Source organism: Pinus tabuliformis, chromosome 6, assembly GCF_031772625.1.
Source record: "Pinus tabuliformis cultivar Carrire ecotype Pingquan chromosome 6, CPIR1, whole genome shotgun sequence".
Taxonomy (NCBI): Eukaryota; Viridiplantae; Streptophyta; class Pinopsida; order Pinales; family Pinaceae; genus Pinus; species Pinus tabuliformis.
The window spans coordinates 608,317,350-608,342,660 of NC_142292.1; positions in this window are offsets into that span (position 1 = coordinate 608,317,350).

Consider the following 25,311-nt stretch of genomic DNA (forward strand, 5'->3'; position numbering starts at 1 on the left):
ATTTCTATATATCAATTCATTGGTGTAACATCCAAGGTATGACAGAACAATTGCACCCACTCAGGCTGTGGATTTTCCCCATGGGCCTGCATCCATTTGGCCAGATGCATGCGTGGTTCATCTTGCCCATTGTACTTATCTATCAGTCGCACCCTAGGCTTCCCAAATCATAAGTGCATCATTCGCCTACACTCACACCAGTCATCAAAGCTCCCTTTATGTGTACCCCACCACCTCGCATGCATAGTGTGTAGTATCCAGAACAAGGCCTAGAAGAGTTGCTTTTCTGACACCTCCCTTTCGAATTTATTCAAGAAGGTATCTACCTCACTTAGACCATCATAAGTAGGCAGGTCTCTTACTTCTATCGATATGTAGCACAGCGACCTTGTCATCATATTACAATTCAGTGTAGTTACCTCATGTAACCAATTCTATCATCACTCTGTTTCCTCATCCGAATCTGAAGTACAGGAGCTTTCACGCTCCCATGCAATCCGCCCATCCGCAATGGGATTCACCTAGTCCTAGTTTCTTGCTGTTATCTTGTAGATGCAGTCCAAATCATCATCACTTTCATAGTTGTGCACTAGCTCCGTATAACGCAATCCTTTAGTAGGGTCTAGATGTATAATTACGCGTAGTGACTTCTTTTCAAAAATCATTTTTCACTTTTTCATATTAATCACCCTATTCATGTCAGTGGCCCAATCAATTCCTAAGAGCGTGGGGTAGGGATTGTTGTCATCAACAATCTCTATCACTTCAAAATCTTCTAGTGCGCTCGCTCCCTCAATATCCACGGTTATTCCCTGCAATCACCCCATGGGTATTATTTTCTGTTGGTTCACCATTCTTAGCTGAATTGGAGACCACTGTAGTGCAGGTCACCCCATTCGCTCCCATGTTTGTTTTGGTAGAACATTCACATCCTATCCTTAATCCAGGATGACTTGATCAATCTCATATTCTCTGATCTGTCTGGTCAGTCTCATTTGTCTTCCCGTTCTTGTCTTATGTTTTCCGATCTTCCTGACTACGCGTGGTTCTCCTGGCACAGTCCTAGCACATCTATTAATGAGTTTCTGTAACCCTTTTACCGCCTTGTTGTAACGCAGTAGCTTCATACATGTTTCCAGGAATGTTGTGAGCATAGATGGGTCCATCTCCGGCTCTGGTTTATCTTCGCTTCCTAAAGTGGAGGCATCAGCGAAGCTCTTCTTAGCCTCCATGAAGGTTTCCCGAGTGTGCTCCAAATCAAACTCTGCTTCCTTCTCTAGAGCTTTACGAACCCAATTACTATCTTCTAGTTGTTTTCCTTTGTCATCTCTCGTCGCGATTCCACTTCGAAGCACAATTTTTACATTCGGATCTTCCTCGTGCGGCTCAGACCTCATCATTTGCAGGTTCTGAGTCGAGGGAGGTGGTAGTGCTCCTTTGTCGCGTATGCTAGCTATCAGTGTAGGACAATCTTCTGTCTCATGATCCATTTTTTGGCTTGAGGGGGCTTGACCCAGGTTTGGAGTTATTTATCCAAACAAATCCCTACACTACTAGCCCTTTCAGCATCAGCCGGCGGAGCGTGGACTAAAGTCTCACCCATAGCAGTATGGGGGGATGCTAGAACCAAGTTTCCGTAACTTTGAGATGTTTGAGGTGTCAATTTTCCAACTGTGCCTATCTTCACACAGGTTACTTCATCCACTATTATAACCTTCAATACCCTTGTGATCTATTATAATCGCCTTTCACGTAGCCCTAACCAAGGTCTGAGATGCCCTTGTGCAACTATGGCAGCGAACTACACTATTTCCCCAATCTACACCATGTATCTTACTTTTCTTCCCAAAGGTATTAGTTAACTTTGTGTAAACAGATATTCTATCTTGCTTTCACTTAATCAACACATTCATACATATTTGTGCATCATATAAGCATCAAAAGTGCAATGTATATTCAATGTAACAGATGCATAAAACAGGAAATAAATACGCATAATGGATATGAAACTTCTCTTTATTAATGCTCCAACTGTTACAGACTCGACTCACCTATGCACTCAACTACAGAGCCTTCTCCTACTCTACAACCCACAACTAGACTTTACACTTCAGATATGACTCAACTCTTCATCCTTAGATTCGTTCTTCCATGATTGATTGATTTTTTTAACTACTTCTTAGAGCCTTGCTCTATTTATACAATCCCATGGTCTGCAGATCATGGGTAGATCTCTACAGACAACATTATATTACAAAATTGAAGGTGGACAACCCTATGACTCTTTTACAAACTACGCGCTCTGTGCCCAAAAAATGCAGAGTCTTTACATCGGGGTTACAACTTTTGACCAAAATCTGGGCTCTAAGCCCCAAAACTTCCCTTGGGGGATCCTGTGCCCAACATAACCATTAACATAAAGCATTCATGATCCCTCACGACCCTGTCAAACAATGACATAAATACATATATAAAGACAACATAGTCATGATCACAACATAATTACAATATATCATAAGGTCAAGGTTAAGAGAACTCCCATTATCCATGCAACGCATGTGCAACAATGACAACAATAGTCTTCAACATAGCCAAGGCATATGATGCCTCAAATCCATTTACTTCACCTTTCTATTACACTTCTCATGATTATCCTATCACTGTCCATTTATCCTGATGGACACAACCAATCCAACTGATTGTCATATTATTTCCTTCAACTGCCCTATATATATGCACTGACTTCATCTGGGTATTACATTACCTGTTGGATTTCATTCAAATCTCCCCAAGCTCCAATAACTTCCTCCTTCCCAACCGATTTCGAAGACCCTCTAACATAAATGGCAAGAAAAAGAAACAAACGAGAAGAAACTGTTGGGCCATGAATACGGCCACCTTTTTAACACTTATTTCATCCATTTTTACTTTTCTTTATCATGTTATTAATCACGGTTTATCATATAATTCTATTTTACAATAGTTCATGCTGTTATGTAAAAATATTATTTATTCTCCTTTATTTCTAATAAATTGATGATTATGCATGATTTTATCAATGATAGTCTCAATAAATTGGTTGTAACATTATTCACCATTTTTAGCCTCCAAGGTAATTTCCAGATTGAAGATTTGACCATTAAAAGTGCCAACTCAGAAATTCGCTGGAATAAGAAGTGACAATTTTACGGTTAATATTCTGAGCAACTGAAGAAGAATCTGGAAAATCCGGAACATGGGTTTTGTCCAGAACGGACCCAATTAACTTTTTTGAAGAATGCTTTGCCCAAATTCGACCTTTATTGAGAGAAACACAAGGTTCTTTGAGCACGATTTTCTCATATTTGTTGTTGCGGCCGTCCTTTAAATCTCAGCTGCAAAGCCAAATTCGCCTTGCTCTTGTTGAAAGATGGATGGAAATATATCTTCTTGTTGATCAATTGATTGGAAATAATCTAATTTTGTAATAGAAATCATGTTGTAATTATCTCTATTGTAACTGCTCTCTGCTCTCTCTCCATTTAATGAAAACAAAGATCAGAGATGGAAAGATGATGGAAAAATGGTGGAGAATTGAGGATGAATTAGAGATTCAGAATTGAGGATGGCAGAGAGAATGGATAGTGGCTGAGAGATGGAGAGATTTCTTGTTGTAATCCACTGTAACTCTGCTTTGATATTTTAATATAAATCTGGTTTCCATTACATCGTTGATCCTGAAGTAACCCAGTAGCATCCACTGGCGACTAAGGGCCCAGCCTCTGGTGGAGTACACTGCTGCTGCTGTATATTATATTTGTAGTTCATGCGTGGTTTTGCTTACTAGCTTGAATCTATAATCTGGTGTGTTTTGTTATCTTATATTGCAGCTATGTTATATTCCATATATCGTTCTCTGCAACAAGAAAATCGTAATGTGCATTATGATCTTATAACGTATTGCTATCCCTTTAAAGTCATTAATGTAACATTGTTGTTCTCTACAGAATGCTATTGCTGTTTAATTGCAGAGTAATCAAGTTGTAACCTTCTTAAGCTGGTGTTACTATATTTGTCTATGGTTTATACTTCATACGATTGCTGCTCAATTGACATTGTGGTTCCATTATGAATTGTAATCGTCACCCTTTCTAACCAGGATTAATACTTGCGGTATCAGATTCAGATTACTGCTTTTCTTAATATCTTTGTATGCTATGTGTATTATTTATTTTAGTACCATAGGCTCTAAGCACTTTTATATATTTCATTTCTAATTAGTTTCCATTCTATTTCCGTTTGCTGTTCGACTTATTCTTAGAGTAAAGATTGCTATTAATTTGGCTTTGCTGTTGTTGTTTCCATTAATTAGAGTTTTCTGTTCAGATTCCTTTAATTACAGTTTGCTGCCCATTTACTTTTTTGTTCATTTCTGTTGATTAATTGCAAGAGTTTTCTTTTAAAAGAGTTTTCCTAATTTACTTTCAATAGCAGCTTTAGTTTAAATTCTATTTCCTTTTTAATTGCTTTAATACATGGTTGTCAACTGTAGAGAACATGGGTTACTGCTTCCTCATTCTTAGATTGATTGTCTTGTTCTAGTTTGATTTCAATTGTATCAATCTCTAGAGGGATGAGTTATTGCTACTGTATCCTCGATTGATGATTGCTGAGTAAATAGTTGGATTTCCGAGCATTTGAGTTTATGTTTTTGCAGTTAGATTTCTTCCCAAGCATTCATTTACTTTTGTATTTTAAGCACTATACTGCAAAACATTACTCTTGAGTAAATAGCCGCCTCAGACTGAGTACACTCTTGAAATAAAAATTCATCCCTGGGTTGACAATTAATGTGAAGATAATTAGGAGTTAAAATGACACCTTTTTATTGCTCGACATTTTGGCGCCGTTGCCGGGGAGAGTGTAGCCATTTTTAAAAGAGTACTGTGCATCTGATGAGTGCCTATTAGGAAAGAATTGGGTATTAAAAATGGAAGGTAAGAACCTACATACGGAGCATGTAAAAGACCTGCTCCCCCACCCGCTTTCCAACAGAACTGTTAAAGAACCTAGAGTAGAAATAGATGTTTGAATTTTTGTGTGAATGACTAGAAAAAAATATAGAAATTTTGAAAAACGAATCACATGATTTCACTCAAGTGGTGATGTAAGCACCACCTATTTTACTAACCAAATGACAGGAACATTTGAAGAAGGAGCCTCAAAGAAACACATGAAAAACATCTTCTATTATGGTAAGAAATGTCTCACATTTCTATGTTTGAATTTCCTATCAAAGATCTAGGAGGAGTGACACAAATGCACATAATTCCCCCATCTTCTCTACCAAATTTTCATGGTTTAGCAAATGAAGATCCAGATATATTCTTCTTTGAGTTTGAAATACTTTGTATAGGATATGATTATTGTACTAATGATCAAAGGTTGAAAGTGTTTCCTCTTACTCTAAAAGGAGCAGCTCTCCGATGGTTTATGGGCCTAGGTGGGAATTGCATCCAAACATGGGAGGACATGAAGAACATATTCTTGAAGAAGTACCAAGACTATTGCAAGGTCAATGAAGATATTTTCAATATGATACAAGGGGAACATGAAAGCTTGGAGGACTATGTGGATTGATTTCAATACAACCTTCAAAAATCAAAACATAAGTATTTGGAGAAAGAGATCTTAAAAACACTCCTTCTTAAAGGAATCAAAGATGAATTTTTAAAACTCTTAAATTTGATAGGAAAAGGTGATGTTTTTCAGTTGTCATATGATGATGTTTGTGAATTGTGCATAAGGTATTCAAGAGGAATCTCCAAGGTTGGTAAGAATTCTAAAGATGCTTGTTATTTCTTTTCCAAATCCGCTACAAGAATAGGAGACATAAGAGTTGAAATCAGTGCTTTATTTGAAAATTTTAAAGTTGATTTTATTAGCTCTCTAAATACAAAATTGGATGCTTTGCAGGTTCATAAAAATCAAGAACTTGATGAAGTGTTTTTCCCTCATGATCAAAAGGAGCATACCATAGATGGTTGTTCTTCCTTATCTAATCTGGAAGTGGCATATGAAAGAGATGGGGGAGCTGCAACAAGGTCAATAGGTATGGTTCAAAACACTTCCTCTTCATTCTCTTACTTGCATAATCCATTATGGAATACTAATGTGTTAGGGCAGCCATGTCAATTTCAATATAACCACCACCAATCTTGTTTACAAGTTTGGCATGGTTCATCTTATGATGGCATGACTACTCTCCCTCATCCTGTAGCACAAACATATTCTCCATATTTTTCACCAGCTCTTCCACAACATTCTGCTTGCATATCAAATTCATCCACTCAACCCAACCAACCACATCATCACAATGCTCCATTCCTTACACATTTTCCTGCTCAACTAATTTCACACCCTCACCATAATAAACCAGTACAACATGCTTACAATGTTGAACTGCAAAATTTACCCACCCTTCCCACCCATTCTATCTCACACGCGACATTAGAGAAAACTTACAATGAGATTCAGAATGTTTCAAATTCAAAAATTGTAGAAGCCATGGAAGAAAGTGAGGTTTCTTTCAGTATGCATCAACAAACCATTTTAAAAGCCCAAGAACTTCATCATATGATGGCTATGGGAAATCAAGAAACTAACGGACATATTGAATATTGGTTTCACACCATCACTTGTTTGCAGCATCACTCCATACTTCAACAATATTTGACACCATCTTTTCAAGGGAAGTTGGCTTCTCATACCCTAATATCCATTAATATGCATCTTTCAAATTTGGGTATGTGCATACATGAAGCCCTATTTCGAAGATGGCTCCACTGGAAGTACTCATATACGTAGTCATATTCATTTTTCAAATTAAAATAGCTTAGTGTACAAAATAAAATAAATAAGGGAATAAATAAATGCATTTTGTTTTTTTTTAATGTAAAACTAGTTGTTTTTTGTTGCAACACGCTATCGAAATCAACATCGGTGATAATTTTTTTAAATCATTTGTGTATGTAGATGAATCATAATGGAAATAATAAGTTCTACAAACACTTATATTCATTTTTATCATCAATATGAAAAGAATTCTTGAATATCATTTTTTTGGCTTGCGGGCTTGATGAGATTTTTGGAAAAGCAGTCGGGACAGTCATGTTTTGAGGGACCAAAAGTGAATATTTTTAAAACATGTTTCTACCCTAGGTATCCCTTGATATCTATTTTCCAACCCAATTTGAATCACTCAATTTGGATTTGAAACGAAAAAGTTAGAACCAAAACATTGACCGGATGTCTAGCAGGTAGCTCAGGAATAAAGTTGGGACAGTTGGTTTTTGGAGGCCTAAATAAATGAATTTTTAAAATCTGTTTCTATGGCAGATTCCCCTATGCATCTAGTTTATAAATCAATTATAATCACTCATTTTAGATATCGTATGGTGAAGTTATGATCAAAATACTGACTGTCTATCGTAAATCAGCACTTTTAAAACTTTGTTTTTCTGGCTGTTCCTTATAGTACTTGACCTATCAATTCTTCTTGTCTTAAAAACCTATTTCTATTGGAGATAAATAAATGAATCTACTTTCATTTCCAATTTGAATCATTTGAATCCGACATCAAACGAAATATTTATGCTTGAAATATCAACTGTTGGTCTAAGCTGGGTAATCGAAAATGACTATGTTATGCAGGTTGTTCTAACTAAAATTGGCATATCATATCATTGAATTTTTAAAACTTGTTTCTATCAGAGATACACCTTTGAATTAGCTTTCATATTGCTTTGGAATCACTCAATTTGGACGAAAAACAAAGAATTTGTGATTAAAACATTGCAGGTTAGCATGATTGGCCACTACTCTCCCGCAGGTGACAAATAAATCTTACTTTGTTATTTTCTCAGTGGATTTGTTATACAGAGTAACTACTTGTTGTTTTTTTTGCATAATTCTTGGATTAGGGGAGCCCGATCACCTCTCTTTCTCCATGATGTAATGTTTTATTGCAGGTAGACACTCCTCTTTTTGCAGGTCCTAGGAAAATAAAGAAGGTCAATTTATGGACGAGTGATTTTTGAAAGAAATTTTATGAAACAAAGGAATTTCATCCAACTCATTACCCAACGGATTTATAATAAAAGAAATGAATAATTGATTTCCATTTGAAGATTCATGTCATGTTTTTGCTGCCAAAACATTTTTCGAAGAGACCATTTTTTTGACATAACATCACAGCTGTTGTAACTTAATTTATTTATTTACATACTGTTTTTAAATAAAATGTTGTTTCTTTTCTGATCTCTCTTATATTTTGTGTTTCAGGTGTTGCTTCATTCACACTATAACCCATCCTCAGCATCAATACAATGAACAGCTAATTCATTCTTTGCGTGCTTGCATTTTATGCTTGTACATTTTGCTGTTCCTTTTCTGAAGGGACAACATTTGTGTGCACTTTTTTTGTTTCTGCTGTTCCTTTTCTAAAGGGACAGCATTTTCGTTTTGCTGTTCTTTTCCAAAATAACAGCACCTTTTGTGTCAGCTGTTCCTTTTTACTTTCATTTTGCTGTTCCTTTTTCACGGTTCATTTTGCTGTTGCTTTTCCAAAGGAATGACACTTGCGTTTTTGCTGTTCCTTTTCCAAAGGAACATCACTTGCGTTTTTGTTGTTCCTTTTCCAAATGAATGACACTTTTAGTTTTTGTTGTTCCTTTTCCAAAGGAACAACACTTGCATTTTTGCTATTCCTTTTCCAAAGGAACGACACTTTTCATTTTTGCTGTTCCTTTTCCAAAGGAACGAAACTTGCGTTTTTGTCGTTCCTTTTCCAAAGGAACGACACTTTTCATTTTTGTTGTTCCTTTTCCAAAGGAACGACACTTGCGTTTTTGTTGTTCCTTTTTCAAAGGAACGTCACTTTTCATTTTTTCTGTTCCTTTTCCAAAGGAACGACACTTGCGTTTTTTGCTGTTCCTTTTCCAAAGGAACGACACTTTTCATTTTTGTTGTTCCTTTTCCAACGGAACGACACTTGCGTTTTTGCTGTTCCTTTTCCAAATGAACGTCACTTTTCATTTTTGTTGTTCCTTTTCCAAAGGAACCGCACTTGCATTTTTGCTGTTCCTTTTCTAAAGGAACGACACTTTTAGTTTTTGCTGTTCCTTTTTCCAAAGAAACGGCATTTGCGTCTTCACACTTTTTAATGTGTATTTTTCTTTTTTGGTGTGCATTTCCTTTGCTGTTCCCTACACGGAACACCACTTTTTGAGTGTTTTTGCTGTTCCTTCAAAGAAACAACACTTTGGGAGTATTTTGGAGAGCAACCATTTTCTTCCTCTTGTGGGATTATTCCTAATTCATCTCAACCACATTTTACTGATTCCCTTTTATGGCATGAAGTACACTATTTTTATGAGGACAAGAATTATGGATTCTATTGAAGCGAGTTAATATCATTCACGTTATGATCTTTAACAGGACAACTCCTTGATGATAGATTCTTTTTAAAAATGACACAATTATTTATATACTACTTTATTGCATTGTTTTCTGTTGTACATGATACTGATTGATTATCTTAATACGATGCTGGTTCCATCCTTCCTGGTTATAATCTTCTCTGTCTGTAATAAATGAGATTATGGGTATAGTTTTTTCTATTGACATGTTCAACTTCTTCCACCATCCCTACTCTTAAGGAGTACTGAGCCTCCCTCTTTTTATCATAAAAATGTGTAATAACAACAAAATTTTGTTCGCAGATGGAGGATAGGAGGTCTCATTACAAGGCAGCCTATCATGTTCATAAGGCTATAAAAAAGTGACATTCCCATTATGGCCACCACACCAGGGTTATGATCAATTCGATAGCCAAATTATCCTTGGAACAGGAGGTCTCATCACGAGCCGGCCTGATCACTTTTGCTACATCCCAGTGAATGGCAGTGTGGTTATCTGGTTACCATGCCAGCACACTGATCTCTTCGGTCGAACAACACTGAAACTCTCTAGTTATAAATTGAGGATTCTGGCTCATATGGGTTAAAAAGCAACCCTGGCGAGGCTATGGATGCCTGCTAGCAGCAGAGGCTTTGCTTATGGTATTGAAGTTATATTTTATCGTCAATTATTACTATAATACCCTTTTCTTATTTTTTACTTTTTATCAGAGAAGTTATTTCCTTAATTTTCCCTGTTTTGAATCTTTATGCATGAGAAATTATTTTCTAATCAAGCACATCATTTTTCAGCTAGAATATCGTCAGCAAAGCATCTTTTTGGCATATTGCTATCATTTTTCTCTTTTTCATAACTTATAATCAATCCAAAGCATCCTATCTCTTATTCATAACTATCTTTACACACTTTGCTCTCATTATAACCATAACTCTCACCGTCCTATCCTTGATATGTGTACTCTGCTTCATTTACTGCTATATTGTTCATTTCCTTGCCTTGCCGTCAGCATAACACCTCACATACGCTTTATGGTCATGGAATTCCTTTTCCAATTGGAGGGGGGAATGTATGCATTATGGGATTGCATGCGATATGATTACTGCACTTTGCCATAACTTGTTGATTTGACAAAATATCAGTATTGCATGTATACAAACGTTTTTCTGACTGAAATTTTTGCATGCATCTTAATCTGTTGCTATTCAAAACTAACACTATGGATTCAAGCACATTGTATGCAAAATAGTGATTTGTTTACAGGAGAACAACAAGTATGGGGAGGAAATTCTATTCAAAGCATGACCATGGTATTGCAACTAACAAAAGAGGCTCGAGCAACTCACGAACGTGAACAATTCTTCAAATATGATGTGCCTGCCTGGATTCCACCTTTTGCATCACATTCCACACCAACTCTGCCTACATCAGCTTCAACAACTGCCAGTCCATATATGTCATTCCACATTTTTCTTTTGGAGGTAAAACTTGAGGTAAAATAGCATAATTTTCTGATTTATTACGAATTTAGGAGAATTTCATGAAAGTCCATTTTGAGCATCAATTATCATTTTTCATTCCACATCTTTACCAGTTCCCATTTTTTAGTGACATATCATCTTTCAGTTTAGGGGAGTGTTCCTTTCATTCATTTCTTTCTCATGACCATGTCTTAGCATCCATTGATATTCTTATCTACTCTCAACACCTCTCTTATTCCATGTTGTTTTACACCAAACATAGAATTCAATAGATGGTAGCAACCACCTCTATTTGTCTTCTAGCATTGCATGAAGGCATGCTAATTCTTCAGAGAGGGGGAGGAATTGCTACGCATGATGGATGTTTTCTACTTTCTTTCTCATTTAAGGCGTACAATTTCATTTTTACACAGTGCAAAAATTGATTTCCATAATATTTTTAAAAAACTATGAACTCAATTCTTGTGATATCTGGAAAACACAGACATATTATTAAATTACACATACCCAGATAATTTCAAGATAAATTGGTTCATAAAATTTCAGAAATCATGCACTCTCACCTACAGCCATTTTGTTCATATCTTATGATCTGTGCATCAAAATGATCTGATTTTTGGATCATAAAGGCATTCATATATTACAAATCTACTTGCAACATTTCAACAAAAGCTGGTTTGTAGTTTTTGGGAAAATGGTTAATGAAGCTTGCTGTCACTTATATCATATTTTGCTGCAACTTCATTGTTATACCTTCATCAAGATTGCTAAAATTGAATATTCATTAAGTGAGGAAGAATTCATTTGTTCTATGAGCTGAGATGAACAAATTTTTTATTGCTTGGTTAACACATGGGTTTTGTCTTTGGGTTGCATGAGGACATGCAACATATTCAGTTTTTGTTGCATGAGGACATGCAATATATTCGGTGTGGGGGTGTGTTGGGCTATGAATACGACCACCTTTTTAAGACTTATTTCATCCATTTTTACTTTTCTTTATCATGTTATTAATCACGGTTTATCATATAATTCTATTTTACAATAGTTTATGCTCTTATGTAAAAATATTATTTATTCTCCTTTATTTCTAATAAATTGATGATTATGCATGATTTTATCAATGATAGCTTCAATACATTGGTTGTAACATTATTCACCATTTTTAGCCTCTAAGATAATTTCCAGATTGAAGATTTGACCATTAAAAGTGCCAACTCAGAAATTCGCTGGAATAAGAAGTGTCAATTTTGCGGTTGAGATTCTGAGCAACTAAAGAAGAATCTGGAAAATCTGGAACATGGGTTTTGTCCAGAACAGACCCAATCAACTTTACAAAAGAATGGTTTGCCCAAATTCGACTTTTATTGAGAGAAACACAGGGTTCTTTGAGCACGATTTTCTCATATTTGTTGTTGCGGTCGTCCTCCAAATCTCAGCTGCAAAGCCAAATTCGCCTTACTCTTGTTGAAAGATAGATGGAAATATATCTTCTTGTTGATCAATTGATTGGAAATAATCTAATTTTGTAATAGAAATCATGTTGTAATTATCTCTATTGTAACTACTCTCTGCTCTCTCTCTATTTAATGAAAACAAAGATCAGAGATGGAAAGATGATGGAAAAATGGTGGAGAATTGAGGATGAATTAGAGATTCAGAATTGATGATGGCAGAGAGAATGGATAGTGGCTGAGATATGGAGAGATTTCTTGTTGTAATCCACTGTAACTCTGCTTTGATATTTTAATATAAATCTGGTTGCCATTCCATCGTTGATCCTGAAGTAACCCAGCAGCATCCGCTGGCGTCTAAGGGCCCAGCCTCTGGTGGAGTACGCTGCTTCTGCTGTATATTATATTTGTAGTTCATGCGTGGTTTTTCTTATCAGCTTGAATCAGTAATCTGGTGTGTTTTATTATCTTATATTGCAGCTCTATTATATTCCATATATCGTTCTCTGCAACAAGAAAATTGTAATGTTCATTCTGATCTTATAATGTATTTCTATCCCTTTAAAGTCGTTAATGTAACATTGTTGTTCTTTATAGAATGCTATTGTTGTTTAATTGCAGAGTAATCAAGTTGTAACCTTCTTAAGTTGGTGTTACTGTATTTGTCTATGGTTTATACTTCATACGATTGCTGTTCAATTGACATTGTGGTTCCATTATGAATTGTAATCGTTACCCTTTCTAACCAGGATTAATACTTACGGTATCAGACTCAGATTACTGCTTTTCTTAATATCTCTGTATGCTGTGTGTATTATTTATTTCAGCACCGTAGGCTCTAAGCGCTGTTCTATATTTCATTTCTAATTAGCTGCCATTCTATTTCCATTTGCTGTCTGACTTTTTCTTAGAGTAAAGATTGCTATTAATTTGGCTTTGCTGTTTTTGTTTCCTTTAATTAGAGTTTTTTGTTCAGATTCCTTTAATTACAGCTTACTGCCCATTTACTTTGTTGTTCATTTCTGTTGATTAATTGCAATAGTTTGCTTTTAAAAGAGTTTTCCTAATTTAATTTCAATAGAAGCTTCAGTTTAAATTCTATTTCCTTTTTAATTGCTTTAATACAGGGCTGTCAACTGTAGAGAACATGGGTTACTGCTTCCTCGTTCTCAGATTGATTGTCTTGTTCTAGTTTGATTTCAATTGTATCAATCTCCAAAGGAATGAGTTATTGCTACTCTATCCTTGATCGATAATTGCTCAGTAAATAGTTGGATTTCTAAGCATTTGAGTTTATGTTTTTGTAGTTACATTTCTCCCCAAGCATTCATTTACTTTTGGATTTTAAGCACTATATTGCAAAACATTACTCTTGAGTAAATAGCCGCCTCAGACTGAGTACACTCTTGCAATAAAAAGTCATCCCTAGGTTGACAATTAATGTGAAGATAATTAGGAGTTAAAAAGACACATTTTTATCGCTCGACAGAAACCATGAAAAACCAATAACAAAATGACACCACAAACAAAGTGGTATGGCCATACACTAGACATAAACAAAACTACAAATCAAGCAAAAACAAATCACAAAAGACTGAAAGCACAAAACTAGCAATAGACACCATGAATCAATCCCCATGGGTTCCCAATGCTTCCACGGGAAAACTCAACCTAATCCTTCTTAAAGATTTTATGGCAGTGCCTTTTCCATTCAATCCCCTACATCATACTACCATAAACACATAACTATCAGTGCATAAATAAATATACAATATACTAGTTGCCTTACCTTGTCATGACAAGCACACTATCTTGTAACTAAACACATCCATGCTAGCCCTTAAGGGACTCCAATTTCCTTGAAGCGTCCAGCTATAACTGGAAACTAGTTGTTATACATGTCAAATACATGTTCACAAACCTAGCATATATACATATAATGTTAGAAAAAATCAAGGTTAAGAAGACTTCCTATATGCAAAGCACTCATTTTTTTGGAATTGCAGTTTCCAAACATAGCCAGAGGAATTCTCACCCAATTCCTTCCCTTTACATTTTTCCTTGCGGAAATTGAGTCTTATTATGCTTTATCACATCAACTAACTATTAATTGTATAAACAAATCAACTATTACCTTTTCACGGTAATACCAAACATGTTTCCCTACAAATTCTCAGACATGTCATTCACATGTTCCAAATATCAAGAAAACATGTCTATTAATTTGAAATCAGCCTCTACCAAGATTAACAACCATGTCATAACCAACAATCAACTCACAATCATTAATCATAATACTACAACTAGTACCCACTTACACTAAATTACATATCAGTTGTCTCAACACATATTGTGTTAGTACAATTATCTTACAACAATATCATTCCATCATGCAATCTTACAGACACATACTCATATCATGCAATTAATCAAACATTCAAACAACTTATAAACATAACATGTTAGATAAACCAAATAGATGACATAATTAAACTCATACCTCAATGTAAGTCAATGGAGGCTATCACATCTGCACAAGTTAATCTGAATTAGTACTACACAATATCACAAATATATCAACTCATACCTAAATATCATAACCATAACCATGTGCACAGGTCAATCCATATTAGCATGATACATATAACATCAATATATTTATTGCAATGACCATAATGAACATGCATGTGACCACAATGAATATAAAAACAAGTTAATATCATTCATGACTCTCTCAGACATATGCATATGACCACATTGATTAACTAACACCTATCATGCATTTAACAACAACAACAATAGAATGACAACATGTACATAACCATAATGGTTATAACAACCATTAACTAACACACCTTCTTGCCCAACATACAAACTTGTATGACAATATGTTCTTACTCAGAGATCTAGGGTTGCATCCTTTCTTTGATTACCTGCATCTCCTGCTCTATCTCAACCAACACATTAGCATCATAACAACCAAAAACATCATGATGACACAAACTACATACAATGACCTCACAATGCATGTCTGACTTACTATACATGCATAACCATAAGCATAAAAATGCATGCACACCAACCTATAGACACTATCATGAATAAAAAATGCATATACAACTGACATGCATTCATGAAAAATGCATCCCAACAACAACATCATCAACTTCTACATGTCAATACAATGGTAAAAAGGACTACCACCATGCATACATAACAAGAACATAGACTACAAGCATAAAGAACACATATGAAAATGACATGTATGCATGATAAACACATTCTTCCCATTCAATCCAAGTGTTGAACCATTCTCTAATACCACTCTATGGTATCAGTTATCACCCAAAGAGAACAAAACCCACTCCAATACCACTCTATAAAACCCTCCTCCCACATTTGCCCAAGCTAACAGGTCCATCAGGGTAAACATGTGATGAAGAGTTAATATGATATGATTCAACTCTCCATGTATAGTTAAGGAAGTGGAATCAACATGACAAGACCAATCTAACCTTTCTAAGAGGCTACAGAAACTTCAGGGGCCAACCAGCCCTTCCAGGTGACCAACACCTGAGGAAACTTTCTTTTTCACTGCCCTGGAGCCTCATTTTCTCCCATGAAAAGGAATGTATGTGACTAGTACCTCCATTCGCTCCTACAATACAGAATTCATGCAACTATGGCCTTTTTCAAGCAGTTTGGTGCCAATGACCCTAGATTTTGTGCCACTTTTTCAGGGCTAGGACTCAGGCCACTACCCATAACTTCATGAAACTTCCAGAAATGATAAATATTATAGAAACAATGGTACTAATGCAAACACTTGAATAACGACTTGACCTGGCCCCTACTAGCCATGACAAGAATTTCGTCAAACATATCACAAACATGTAATCTATAGGCACAACAATAGATCTAAGCATAGGGGTCTCATACTTATCTGAGAATTGTCAAGGAGGAAAAAGATCTCCTCACAATAGATGCATTGTTATCTATTAGTTCATTTATTCATTAACTTTTTATATACTAACCAAAACATGATGAGATCCATACATCATAACTATCATAAAACATGGTTATAAATAGAAAATAACTATAGATATATCAATGAGGAAACAACCATTAAAGTCACATAATGACAAGCACATATACTCATAAAATACCAAAGGAAAAGGTCTCTTATTAACATATGAAAATTCAACCAATTCAGGGACTTCCATGTACCACTTGATCATAGATTGGGTTGAACCAAATATCTCTTTCATCCAATCACCCCTGTGCCATATTCTAAGCATGAATGTGAGATCTCATTAAAAAAATCAAATGAAATAAAACTAGGGATTTAAGATGCCAAACCACCTCAACGCTCAACCACTGGTTCCACCTCACATTTAGACATCACTAACCATCACCATATTGATCTCTACCCAAGCCGTCTAGGTCTCCAGAGCATTTATTCAAACCAAGGATTCAAGGACTAGTAACTCAACCCACAACTATTGTCGAACTCCAGAGCATTTATCCAGCCAAGCCTTCTAGGACTGGTAACTCAACCCACAAAGGGCTCCAGAGAATTTATCCAACCAAGGCTTCCAGGACTAGTAACTCAACCCAATCTGTTAAAGGGCTTCCATAGCGTTTGTCCAACCCAGGCTTCAGGAACTAGTATCTCAACCCACAACAATAAGGAACAGGAAAACCAACGAGAAAACAAGAGGAAATAGACCCACAACACCATGGCTATCCAGGAAATGGAAGGGTTATGGAAAACCACTGTCAATCCAAGAATTCCTCCATGTCAATGACAAATCATAACCAAGAATCCACATGCATGTTACATGCATGCCAAAACTAGAAAGGAAATCATACATGAAACTCAATACCTACAAGCAAAGCCCATTGTAGTCATTGATCCTGATGTCCTGTTGCATTTTCCTACTCTTCCTTTTCCTCATTTCTCCAAATCCCAAGTATGCCACACTCCTCCAAGAGTAATCCAAGAAAAATATAATTGTCTAAGTGTATGAGAGAGAGGGAGTAGAAAATGAGAGCTCCAAAATTGAACTGACAAAAATCCTATGAACCAGTTCTCATAAGCCTTTTTATAAGCAAGGCCTCTATTTTCTTAATTTTCCATTATTTTTTGTCAATTTCCTCCACACATGAAACCTGTGTCATTTCACTTTCCTTTTCTCTTATTTTCCATTATTTTCATAAATAAATGCCAAATAATGTCTCTTTGGTGTTGCCAATGCCTTTGCCAATTTCTCCTTAGCAATAATAAACCAAATGAACACCCACTAGGATGTTTTTACCACCATTCATATTGGAATACATGTCCCATGACCTTGGTCTTATATTTTTTTTTTACATGGAAATTCAACCAGGATTGTTACATATAAACCTATGATGATGAGAAATTATTTTGTTTCAACATGCTCCTTATAATTCTTTGACACTTCCTTCCATGCTTCAATTTTTTGTTTCTTGAGAATTTTTCCTTTTGGTGTTTCTCTTTTCTGGTTCAAGCGAAACAATAATGTTTGGCTTCTTTTCTTTAACTTATTTAATAAGCTTTGGTACCTTTTCCTTTTTTTCTTTGACACTCTAATTCTTCTTAGGCCTTTCTCTTGTTAGCTTTACTTGAGTATCTAGTAGATTTGAATTGTTTTCTAGTTCAATTATATCTGGATTCCCTTTTAGTGGACTTTTTGATGTGGTGAATTTCTCTGGTTCTTTAGTATTAATGCCCCCTATCTCTTTTACCTCATTTTTCTTTGTCTCCTGTATTGGGATCTCTTCATTTTTTCCATTTTGTTCCTGATGGTTTCAGTTTCTCGTTCTTGGAATTATTTCTTCATATGAGACTTCAACAAGATAATTTCTCACTAATAAGTCTTTCTAATTGTTTCAAGCTTTCATTCTATTTCCATAATGATTTTGACCAATCAATGATGATAAGATCGACCCTATCAACATTTCTTGAGTTTCTTTGAATAATGAAGGCCATTTTCCTTAAACTAATTGGCAAATAGTATGGAAAATTTAACTCTTTACCCTTTATAAAATGCATCAACAACTGAGCATGATAAAACAAGATGACTCCATATCTGCCTTCACATGTAAGAGAATTTTGTAAAACAAATAACAAATTTTTCCATTTCCTTTTAAACGTAGATATTGGAATACCTTTTTTGAATGCTAAGACATCCATGTTTGGATTTTGTAGCAAGGATTTCCATGATTAATATTTAAGTTTATGGAAATTAAACTAATTTTTGTTGATTCTTGAGAGCCTTGTAGTCTTTGCTAAGAATGATTTTTTCACCTTTAGTCTAATGTCTCCAATATCAGCCCCAACTCCATCGAACACCCTTATGAATGCCATTGTGACCTCAATATCACATCCTTTAAATTTCTCAAAGAAATTCAACCATCCTACTTTCAAAATTGCTTTCTGACCTTTCGATAAGAAACTAGGAACTTCACTCCTTCAGGTTCGTGACAAATTATGACACCCATGATTGTAAGGAAAGATTTGCCTCATAATGAAACTTCAAAAATTTCTATAGGAATGGTGAGAAATAGATGGAATGGTTTGGTGAAATGAAGGAGGAGGGTGATGGATAATAATGGAGGAAGGGCTATGATAAGACTGTGTGGAATAGTAAAATAAGACTCTTGCATAATAATTACCCATAATTTCTTTACTAAAAACTTCTTAAGTTGTGATATAGGTTTAGAGTTTGTATTTTGTGAATGGTATAAGGACTCTTTAGGATATTATGAAGCGAGGTGGTGGAATAAACTTATTATGCCATCATTAGGATTTGAGGCTTCTCATAAACCTTTTTTTTGAAGCTTTATTGAAAAATAATGGTAAATTAGTACATGTATACATCTCAAATATTATAGTCAAACTTTAATAAATTTACCAATTAAACATGACGTTAACTTTCAGGTTACCTCACACTTGTTCATTTGCAATTGATTTTCTTGTAGGTTCGAAGGTAATGCTTATACGTTCCTTGGAATGAATCAACCACAAAATGTTTTACTAGCTAAAAAATGTTGCCATTCATAGAAATCTGCTTCAAATTCTTCAAGGAAACTTGTTGATGAGATATTATTAAAAGAGAAACAAATTCTTCAAACTGATTAGTTTGATCAAAAAATTTATTTTAAAAAAGAAAAGGGAAAATCCAATTTGCTAAAAGCCTTGGTTTTAAACTAGGATTTCTTACATAATTATTGATGCCAACAATGCTCGTTTTCTTTTTTTTTTGCTGAAGCAAGAGTCGGACCTTCTTTTTCATTAAATTGGAAGATAAATTACATAAAATACAATAGTTTGCGAGGAACTATGGGAAACCCTACAAAAAAAACCTCAAAACCCTCAAAAGGCCAGCCATGTTGAGGCCATACGGTGTAAAAAATGTGCAAAACTCATCAAATCCCGCCAATAAACAAAACAAGCATGGGATAAATTCCTCTTCTGGACTTGCATTCTTGATCTCGACCATCCAATCTCCGCACCCAATTGTTATCAGGAAAACTAGTGTCCATTCAGAGCTGCTAGTCCCACTAAGACCGGTAGCTATCTTAGAAACAAATAGATTAAAGTTACTTGTATTTTCCTTTATGATAGATAGATGAGAGAGAAGTAGAGAGTACCAACCTCAGTCTTTCGCTAGTCTCCTTGCTCGTTTCCTCCCTCCCTTGATAGAGTTTTCGCCACTCATTTCTCACTTGTCCCGCTTCAAAGAACACCTATAGAGTCAAGGCAGAAAAATACCATCAAAGCATAGAGATCTATAACCATAAATAATGCAGGATCAGATGTACATTAACCATATAGATGCATATACAAACAAGATTCAGAGATATACAAGCATATGGAGGAAAACTCAAATAGCTTTATTGATAGAAGTAGTAGAAGAGATGATTACAACCAGGTTGTCTGATCCAGCATCATCCTCCCAGCATGAAAGCCCTCTTCACCTCATACAAAGCAAGATCACCTAATCATGTCTTCAAAGAGAAACCAACAGCACTTCCTTGCAAATTACAAAATTCCAGCCCCTGGATCTCTTGGATGGGGGATCCATATATAGATGTTTTTAGGAGAGTGAGTCAGCTTCTGGGATTTTGATTAGTGTCATTTCACTGATAGTTCTTGGTTCCACTTGGAGATTTCTTATCTGTTACTCATCCCTGGGCAAATTCAGAGAGGCAAGTGTCATATGAGCAGTTTCTAGAAGATTCTTTGGGTTTCCATCTAGCAAATTGCTGCTGCCATTTGTCTTCTCTCGCTCATCATACCTTTCAAGTATGCATCACACCCCCCTATGTAATAGGTGATATGCATCGCACCCTATGCATGGAGCAGTCTGTATGGTCCAGTTTTGACTAGTTATGAGTAGTTTTTCATGGAGAACTTCTGGGAGATGATGTAATCAGCTGAACTTGTTCCTCTAGGGTATGAAACAACACTTTTAGGGGTTTAGAAGCCCTTGGTTTATGGACATATGTGATTGGGGTTGTAGTGCCCAAATATGTCTATAACAGTTTCCCCTAAAGCATGAGCGCGTAAATCCTTTTGATGTCGGGGGAAATGATTTATAATGAGGATCCAAGGTTTTTCGAACTGGAAGGTGACCTGTAATAAGATACAACACAATACATTATCTTCAATATTTTCATGATCTAGCTAAGGCGGGCATTCCCATGCTCAGCTTTATAAATTCATACTCATGTATATAAGACAGATAATCGTCTATGTGGCAGACTGATGATTCTGGTAGAGCCATCATCCTTTAGCTTGGATGATTATCTGTGTAGCTGTGATGTACATTTGATGTCTTTATTTTCCTAAATATATCACAACCCGAATGGATTAAACTAGATCTGGGGTCTTCAAACTCGTTCAATCTTCACCTGAAGTACAAATCGATCCATGTGAAGGGATGTTCTGATGTCGAAAATGGAAAGACATCACCTGATTACCTGTCAATGATGTAAGTTGTTAACATGTGCGAGAGGAATCATCGATAATGATAATGACCCCCAAGGTATGGCAGTACAATTTACATGGTGTGAAAGCATGAGTTGATGTTGAACACCATGCAAAATCTTTCGGTCAAAGGCCATTGATGTAAACCTCTCGTCGGATGTGAGAAACTTGCCATTGAGGCATGCAAGCTTTAAAGTACTGAAAGGGTTGTTCCTAAGTCAACTTCTTGGATAATGAGCTGGTGTCGACAAGAAGTGACCCGTCGTAGGAGGGCCTTAATGAATCCCACATATATGACACGGAACGGAGCTAATGATTTTGTGGAGGTTAAAATGATCTGATGATACAAGGTTTAGGGTGGCGGTCATGAAAAATGGAGAATAAAGGTATTGCAGCGGATGAGACGTTAGCTAGGTTCATGAATTCTTTGAGCGACTTCTCTTGAACATATCGGCAACACTGAAATGGATTGGTAGTGTTAACCCCAAGGTGGATGGTACGGTGGACCAATGGTGATGTGACCGGTGAATGGAATAACCCAACCCGACTCAATCATGGTGACGGAGTGAAAGTGTCATGTTTAAGAGTGACCTGCTACCAATGAAGCTATTCAAGTTTTCTTCCCTTTTTCCCCAGTCATTGCTGACCAGTACCTCTTTATTTTTGTCAAGCTTGAGGAGGATAACATATGCTTGTTCTCTAATTTTCCCTTTGGGCAAACCCGTCGCTATATTTTAACGAGCTTAGTGACAGTGAAACTCGCTCTTGTCTGCATGGACAAGTTTGTCGCTATTGTTTTAACGAGTTTAACGACAAAGATAACTCGGTCTTTTTCAATTTTAGAGAGTATAAAAGGGACGAAAAGGCAACTCCAGTGGTTCTTTTTCATAATGTAATCCCTTAAGTCTGAAAAAGTGTAAAATAATATGAAAGGGATGACTTTTCGATAGTTTTAACGAGCCGAACAAGATAAGCGCTCGATCGTTTTGTGTAATAATCCCTCAGGTCCAAAAATATTAAAATCTAGAGGAGGGATATCACTTCCAGTTGCTTTAACGAGTTGGAGAGGCCAATTTCTCGGCAATATTTTCATATTTTATGAGTTAGATGAAAAGAGCTTAAAGGAGACTCATTTTTTTTTAGGAACAAGTGATGTTTTCAGATAGCAACTGGTTCCAGGTAAGGTTTAGAACATTCCAATCACGGTAGTGGAAAGAGGGTGGCTAATAAAATAACTCATCGTAGTTGTTCATCAAAAGGGTTAACAATCAAATGGAGGCGTATGATCGGCTAAGAAAGAGTGGAGGTGATGGTAAGAACATGACCAAGGTTCAAAAGCTGATAGTCATGTGATCAAAATGGTTATTTACTGGAGGTGGGGTTCATTTTTTAATGAGCTGGAACTCTATGGAAACATTTGCTCATTGCTAGGTTTATTTTTATTTTTGACGAGCTTGAACTTCGCATAAAATCGCTCATGGCGAGGTTTATTTTTTAACAAGCTTGAACTTTGCGTAAAACTGCTCGTGCCAGTCGTAAAATAAGGATGTCTCATCGATAGGTTCATTTTTTACGGAGCTTGCCCCATCCGAAACTTTTCTCCTGAGCCTTTCATTATGCAAGCTAGGAACGACCAACCTACGATTCTAAAGGGTTGAGAGCCTACAAACTAAGAAAATCAATGGTCGCTTTTCACTTGCATGCAAAAAGGTTTGCATGCCCCCAGGTATAAAGAAATAGAGTTTCCAAGTTACCATTCGGAAGTTTCTTGCATTAGCAAGATTGTTTCATCCACATGTGCAGACAAAACACTTCCTTGGATCTATCCATCGAAATGGACGAAGGTGATTCTAGCTACAATCACCTAACCTTTGATGGAGGAATCCTTTTCTAGACTAATCCATTATCCTAAATGGACAGGATTGTTAGACTAGTCATATTCCTACGCGGAAACCTATCTTATATCTGGGGTTTTTTTGCTGAAGCAGACCATGGCGCTTGCCTCCTGGGTTTCAGTCATAATCACTGAATCACTCGCAATCATCAGGTGGATGGACTGGAGATTGATGAGACATTCCTTGTGCAAAAATACCAGTTAGGGATGGCATTTGACTAATAGCTATGTTTGAACCAGGGAACGAAAGCTGGTCTACGAGCTGGATCACTCTACCTTCATGTTGAAAACACATCACTCAAAGAGTGAAGAAACGATATCATCCATGCTATAAATGTAGTCACACCCAAGGAGTAGATTGTAATCTAGAGGTCCTTGAACTACCATCACGTTTAGATGAATGGTTTTCCTTCTCAAAGTTATAGGAAAATTTGGAAGGATCCCTAACAGTTGACTGGATCCTTTGTTGAAGCCTGACAGATTTTGAATCTCAGGCAGAAGCAATGGCGAACCAAGCGCTTTCCAAGAAGTTAAGGAAAGGATACTCACAGAAGCCCCTTCATCTATAATAGTACTGACCATGATCATTTTGTAAGCTTGTACTATGATTCATAATGGTACATTAGATGGTAGGCGAGGTTTGCCTAGTAGATTCCAATCGAAGGAAATGACTAGATTGCTTAGAGGTGGGACCGAATAAACGACCAGATACATCTCTGATGAGCTTCCTTCCTGCGGTAAAGGAATGGGTAGATTTCCCCCATGTTCACTAGAGTCTATGTTTACGAAGAGAATTTGAACGGTGTCGTCCTCATTCTCCTTGGTGAAAGTATCATCTGAAGGTGGACCTTCTAAAGACAAGATTGGGTCGACTGCCGTCTCGACCTATTGACTTTGGTCTGGTGTGGACTCAGAGGGTCTATCTTCAATGATGGGTGCTTCGACCGATAACAATGGTGTGTCAGTCAGATTTTCAACTAGCGATGGACTCAGCAAGAGTTTCTTGTATCTAGGAGGAAGTCGCTGCGGTAATGTAGGACGGTTATCCAAGAATATTTTAGCTTCATCTAAGAAGGTACAACAGTGGAGGGCATGATCTCCTTCACATAGTCTACAAGGAAATTTGCATCTTCCTTTTTTCCATTGACTTTTTTTTCACTAGTTGACGGTGTGCTTTCAACATGATCGTCAGCAATTGAAGACACCAGATTGTGCAAGCAGGGAGACCAGTCCCTCAAGATCCGTGGGATGCAGGGACAATCTCGATGATAGTTGTCTCCCTTGCAAATGACACATGGAGATTTAGGTTTGGAAGGTGCAGTGTGTGGATTTTCGTCAAATGATGTACGGTTGCCCCCTTTTGCTATTGGGTTCTTCTTCTTCTTCTCCTTCCCTTTGTTCTTCTTCTCAATTACTTGGTTTTTAGCGTTGCTAGCTTCACCAAGCAAAGAGGAAGAAGGAGAGGGAGAAATAAATGAAGCACAAGGTTGGGGAGAAACTTCATCTGGTTGCTAATTGGATTGCTGAGGAATTGGGGTGTTTTGAACAACAGAGGTCGAGAAAAGCCATACTGGCAGGCCAATTGTGAGTCGTGGAAGGGACAATGTGGCCATGTGTGGAGCACCAACATCCCCCCAAGAGGAGAAGGGACTAGGATTTCCCTCAAGGGAAAATCCTTGATTGGCAGACTCCATTTCTCAACCTAAAGACCAACGAGGGAACAATGACGTTATTCCGATTAAAATAAATTTTATGACGCTTTGACACAACTTGCTTTTTCAATTTTTAAAAGTCGAGAAAAAGATAAAGATGACTCTAGTCGCTGTTAGAAAATTATATATTACGGAGCAATGGAACACATAAAATATTGCAGAAATATAAACACAGAAAACGCACAAAACAAGAGAGACATAGATATACGTGGTTCACCCAGTTTGGGCTACGTCCACCCCGAACAACCAGTCCTTCCCTTCTATTATCCAACAAAATGAAGAGACACAACCTACAGCA